Raw genomic sequence first — 5,850 nt, forward strand, 5'->3', positions numbered from 1 at the left:
TAGTCGAATATATGCATGTCTATGTGAATTATATTATGATATGATGTTAAATGCATGCATGTGGGTCCACATTTCATGACAGAGGTATGTTGGTAATTTGACCCGTTGAGGGCGTAATTGTATATTTGTATGCATGTCGATGATATATTGTTGAGGCCACATTATAATGTGGATTTGTTCGAGCTATTCGGCATGAGACGATCTTTGAATATTAAGTAGCGGTTTAGTCATAATGGGATGTTTTAATGATTAGAATGTTGCCGGGAGTATAAGGGTAACGGGATATGAATTATTGGTGTTTGGGAATTTTGAGAATAGCGGGAGTTGGAGAGCGTTAATTATGATTAACGAAATAGGTGAAAGATGAAGATTTTACCCTTGGGGAGACTTTAGAAGCTTTAAATGACCTAGGGGCATTAAGGTCATTTGGCTTGGGTTATATATGTTTTAAGTTGGCTGTAGAAGCATATAGAACAAAAACAGAGCAAGTTTCTCCTTCCCGTACATCATCTTCTCCCCTATCTCCATTTGATGTTTTTGGTTCCAAATTGAAGTAGCAAGCTCGGAAATCAAAGCTTGGAGGTTATAGACTTAGTTCATCTACTAAAGAGGATTCAAAACCAGCTGGAGGTAAGGAATTGTCCATGAATTTCAGGTGTTACTCTGTTTTTCTTTTAGTTTTCAGCCTATAGATTTTGATGTGGAAAGTTGGAATCAAGGGGATTTTCTGTGTATGTTTGATTGGGTTTTGGTGAAGGGGTGATTTAGATGAGGTTTAGGGGTTGAATTGGATGTTTTGGTAAGGTTTGGGATTGGTTTGGAAGGTTGGTTTCAAGAGGAATCGCAAGGAGGGAAAATCAGTGTAGCTGCTGGTCTGAAGCTGGCGCCCCAGCGCCAGTCCTAACGCCCCAGCGCCAGTCCTAGCGCCACAGCGCTATGCAAGGCAAAGAGTAGCCCTCTCTGTTTTTGGGGCAGCGCCCCAGCGCTAGTTGGCAGCGCCTAGGCGCTAGGCCAGTTTCAGGGTGTGTTGTTTTTAGGGTTCGGGATGGTTTTTAAGGCTCAGGAGTTGGTTCCTTTGCCCCTTTTGAGTAGTTTGAGAGTCCCGAGAGTGAGGGATTGGTCCCGGGAGTGTGGTTTAGATTGTGAACCATTCATTGATTTACTTTATTGATGGTTTCTAAAAGGTTATGATTAGGTAACCGCTAAGGAATCTAAAGGTTGATCGTTCTCAAGGGTTGTTCTTATATTATTTCTCGCTCGAACCCGAGGTAAGAAAAATGCACCCTGTGTATGTGACATGCGTGATTGTACTGAGGCATGTTGATTGATAAATGTGGACATGGATTGCCTATTAAATACTAGCGAATGTTGTATACTTGTATATGTACTGACTAGTCAGGGACACTGACCTAAGAGTCAGAAATGGCATAGCGTCATGAACGTCGAGCCAAATGAAGATTAGATCTAATCGATATCAGCGCTGAATGGCTCGAAGGCATTAACGCTGGACCGACCCTAAGGTCGATGAACTTATAAGCGCTTGTCTATTCTAAGACTAGTTACTAGAGCCAGGGCTTAAGGCCCCGGTGACTGTTTGTCACATGGCTAGGGAATGTTGTTCCAGGGTTATGACTTTAAGATCATGAGGAGGGTTATGTTGGTGACTAGTCACCATGCACCTATCCTGTTCGAACTAATAAAGGTTCACTTATCTATAAAGCCCCAGTGACCCTATCGTCACAAGGCTAAAGGGAGCTGGACCCATTTTAGTGACTTTTGTGACTGTCACCTATTTGTTTGGACTGATGGTCCTGAATGATTATTACGATCATTGTTGATATTATATCATGCTTTATTGTGTTTTCTTGTTGGGCCTTGGCTCATGGGTGCTATGTGGTCCAGGTAAAGGGAAAGAAAAGCTCACCCAGCCTTGAGTGAAGAGCTTAGGTGGTGATGTGTACATATGCGGCCGCTTGACCACCACGGCCAAGGAGTTCTCAGAGGAACTAGGGGGTTTACCCTATTTTCGCCGCTTAGGTCGGCGGGTTTGATATTTTGAAACAGTAGTGACCTTTTTGAGTTGTAAATAACTTGTAAATGTTCTTGTGGGCCCATGAACAGTTTTATGTATTCAATAAAACATATCATTTCCTTTTTGTTGGTTTTCCACCTTAACCTGATAATAACACTTAGATCACGTTTTTAACCAAAGGACTTGGGTAGCGGGTCAAATTTCTGGTTCACCGTTCACCGTAACTGTTCTGGGGTAACCAAGGTGTTACACTCGTGGAGGTCGGACCGACCCTCCAAAGTCCTCAAGCGCACTGAGAAGACTCCTCCACCAGCTCCGACTACTGCGAGCACAGCCGGGGATCCGACTGCCCAGGTCGACGCATCCATCTCGGCCGCTTCTTCCGTGCTTTCCTCGGTCATAGTCCACCTAGTACTCGGCCCACCCCCGAAGAAGCCCTCAACTTCCAAGTCACACATGCTGTCGATCCAAACTCATGTTGATGAGTTTGTGATTGACAATGCTGCTAGGGCCCACGAAGCTGTACTCGGCTCGGATATCCTGTCTCGGGTGGGTTAGAGCCTTGGGGGTTTCAACGCTTAGCACTGGGAGTTTTTTAATAAAGCTCAGTATTGCAATACTCTTTACGATAAGAGTATTGAGCTTATTGCCACGATAACTTTTCACAACTTACTTTTAATTGTTTATGTGCCTTAGCATATGTTCTAATTCAATCTCTTTGTGTGTCAGGCTCTTGTTGTCTCAGCTCAGCTTAATTATAAGCTGACCAACAAGGTGCACTCGAGCATGTCTTTGGCCCAAGATTCGAACAATCTTCAGCTTAAGATGGCTGATGAGCTCAAGGCTTCGAAGGCAGATGTCGAGGCTAAGACAACCGAGCTTGAAAAAGTGAATGCTCGACTTGCGGAGCTGGATAAGGTCAATGCCAAGCTTGAGGAGGAGAAGACCAACACTTTCGAGATAATCGAGAATGGAAAGGCTCGTCTCCTTACCGAGTTTAAAGAGAAGAAGGACAAGGTGGTTGATCTAGCCATGTATTTGATCTTGGCCAGCAACGTCGACCTCGACACCAGCTTCCTGGGCTTTTTCGAGGCAGGATTTGTGGCCAAATGGCATGCTCGGCTTGAAGCGGAGGAGGCTGCTCGGGAGGCTCAGAAGGGTAGTCATGTTATTCGTCCTAGAGAGTCTAGTGCTGTTGATGCTAAGAAGGCTAAGGAGACTACTCCTTCATAAATCTTACCTCGGGGCTGCGTCCCTTTATTTTTGTAATTGTTTTCTTTTAATTTATGCCCATAGGGCTGGTACAATTTTTCTTTCTTTTTGACTTCCTTTTAATATATATATGCTTTACATTTCTTGGTTTGAAATATTTTGCACATTTTATATTAAAGAGTCATATGCTTGTTTAATCACACAAACATAGTTTGGATTTAGGCTCGAGGTTCAGTACATTCATGCACAGTTTGCTCGAGTTATCCACTACCGATCTCGTTATTTATCAAGATCGGATATTACTTTAACCATGCACCCGAAAGTACTTGTATGGTGTGTAATGCAAACGGTTTAGTTATATCTTACTTTTTAGTTACTTTTTCTCGTCCTCGGTTAGTTCTCCGGAGTTATGAGGTTGAAACTATTTTTTTGTAAGATACTCCAGCCTCAATCTTAGCTTGACACGAAGTGGGTTATGCTCCAACTTACTTCCGATTAGTTCTAGCTGGTTTGTTCCAAACCTATTAAAGTCGTGTTAGGTTTGTAATCCATACACTTACATTTTAATCTAATGTGCATATTTGGTTACATCCAAACATTTTATCTTTTTGCTAGCTTGGTTATATCCAAACTTATCTCATCTCACGCATTTGGTTATATCCATACACTTATCTCATCTCACGCATTTGGTTATATCCAAACAATTGTCTCATCTCGCGCATTTAGTTATATCCAAACACTTGTCTGTATTTCGTATATGTTATTTTATTTTTCAAGCTGATGGTATATATACCACTAATGCCCCTTAATATCCTATGAGTGTGACCATAGGTTATTAAATTAAGAGAGATTGCAAAAAAAAAAAAGCATATTAAACGAAAACAACCTTTATTTGACAAAATCCAAAAATAGAAAAAACAGTACAGATAAACAAGCATGGTTTTAGGCAACATCCTTCCTATACTATTGATAGTAAGGTCGTAGGTGTTCGCCATTCCATGCTCGTGGTACTAGACTTCCATCCAATCTCGCCAACTTGTAAACACCGGGTCGGATGACTGACTCTATCTGGTAGGGTCCTTCCCAATTTGGCCCGAGCACGCCAGCTGCTGGATCCCGTGTTGCCAAGAATACACGCCTTAGCACTAAATCTCCCACCCCGAATCTTCGATCCCGAACTCTTTTGTTGAAGTACCGGGTAGCTCGCTGTTGGTATGCAGCATTTCTTAGCTGAGCTTCGTTCCTTCTTTCTTCGATCAAGTCGAGAGTTTCTTCGAGCTGAGAGTGGTTCGAGGCTTGATCGTAAGCAAGGGCTCGAATTATGGGAATTTCGACCTCGACTGGCAACATAGCCTCGCAACCGTACGCCAGAGAGAACGGGGTGTGTCCTGTCGATGTATGGGCCGTAGTCCTATATCCTCATAGGACTTGGGGCAATTCTTCGGGCCATCTTCCTTTAGCTATTTCCAACTTTTTTTTCAATGAACTTTTTAGAGTTTTGTTCACAGCCTTGACCTGGCCATTCGCCTGAGGATGGGCCACTGACGAGAAACTCTTTATTATTCCATTTTTTTCGCAAAAGTTGGTAAACAGATCGCTGTTGAACTGGGTTCCGTTATCGGACACAATCTTCCTCGGCATCCCATATCGACATATGATGTTCTTCACCACAAAGTCAAGGAATTTTTTGGAGGTTATGGTCGCCAATGGTTCAGCTTTTGTCCACTTTTTGAAGTAATCTACGGCGACTACTGCGTACTTCACTCCGCCCTTTCCATTTGGGAGAGAGCCTATGAGGTCGATTCCCCATACCACAAATGGCCATGGGGAGTTCATCATAGTCAGCTCAGACGATGGAGCTCGAGGAATTGTGGTGAATCGCTGGCACTTATCACACTTCTTTACGTACTCAAAAGAATTTGACTTGATGGTAGGCCAGAAATAACCTTGGTGTATGATTTTCTTGGACAAGCTATGCCCCCCAGTATGGTCTCCACAGAACCCTTCGTGAATTTCTTCAATGATTTTCTTGGCTTCGGGTGGCGTCACCGAAGTAATGGCATGGAATATCCTCTTCTATACAGCCTTCCATCCATAATGGTGTAACGGGGGATTTGATACATCAACTTTCGAGCCTGGTTCCGATCTTTTGGAAAGACGCCAGTCTCAAGATATTCGACTATCGGAGTCATCCAGGTAGGCTCGGAATCAATCATACACATGTCTTCCTGCTCTGGTTCATTAATACTAGGTGCCAAGAGATGTTCAATTGGTACGACCTTTAGCTCATCATTCTCGGTGGAGGTAGCGAGCCGAGCTAAGGCGTTTGCATTCGAGTTTTGTTCTCGGGGGACCTGTTCTATCGCATAGAAATCGAAGTGTTCCAATGCTGATTTTGCCTTTTCTAAGTAAGCTGCCATTCTTGTACCACGAGCCTGGTACTCTCCCAAAATTTGGTTAACCACTAGCTGGGAGTCGCTGTAGCAATGTATTGCTTTAGCATTGAGCTCCTTGGCTATACGAAGTCCCGCCAGTAAAGCCTCGTATTCGGCCTCGTTATTAGATGCGTTGAAGTCAAATCTCAAGGCATAATGAAATCTGCTTCC

The sequence above is a fragment of the Humulus lupulus genome, chromosome 9 (genome assembly GCF_963169125.1).
Source record: "Humulus lupulus chromosome 9, drHumLupu1.1, whole genome shotgun sequence".
In the NCBI taxonomy this organism is placed as follows: domain Eukaryota; kingdom Viridiplantae; phylum Streptophyta; class Magnoliopsida; order Rosales; family Cannabaceae; genus Humulus; species Humulus lupulus.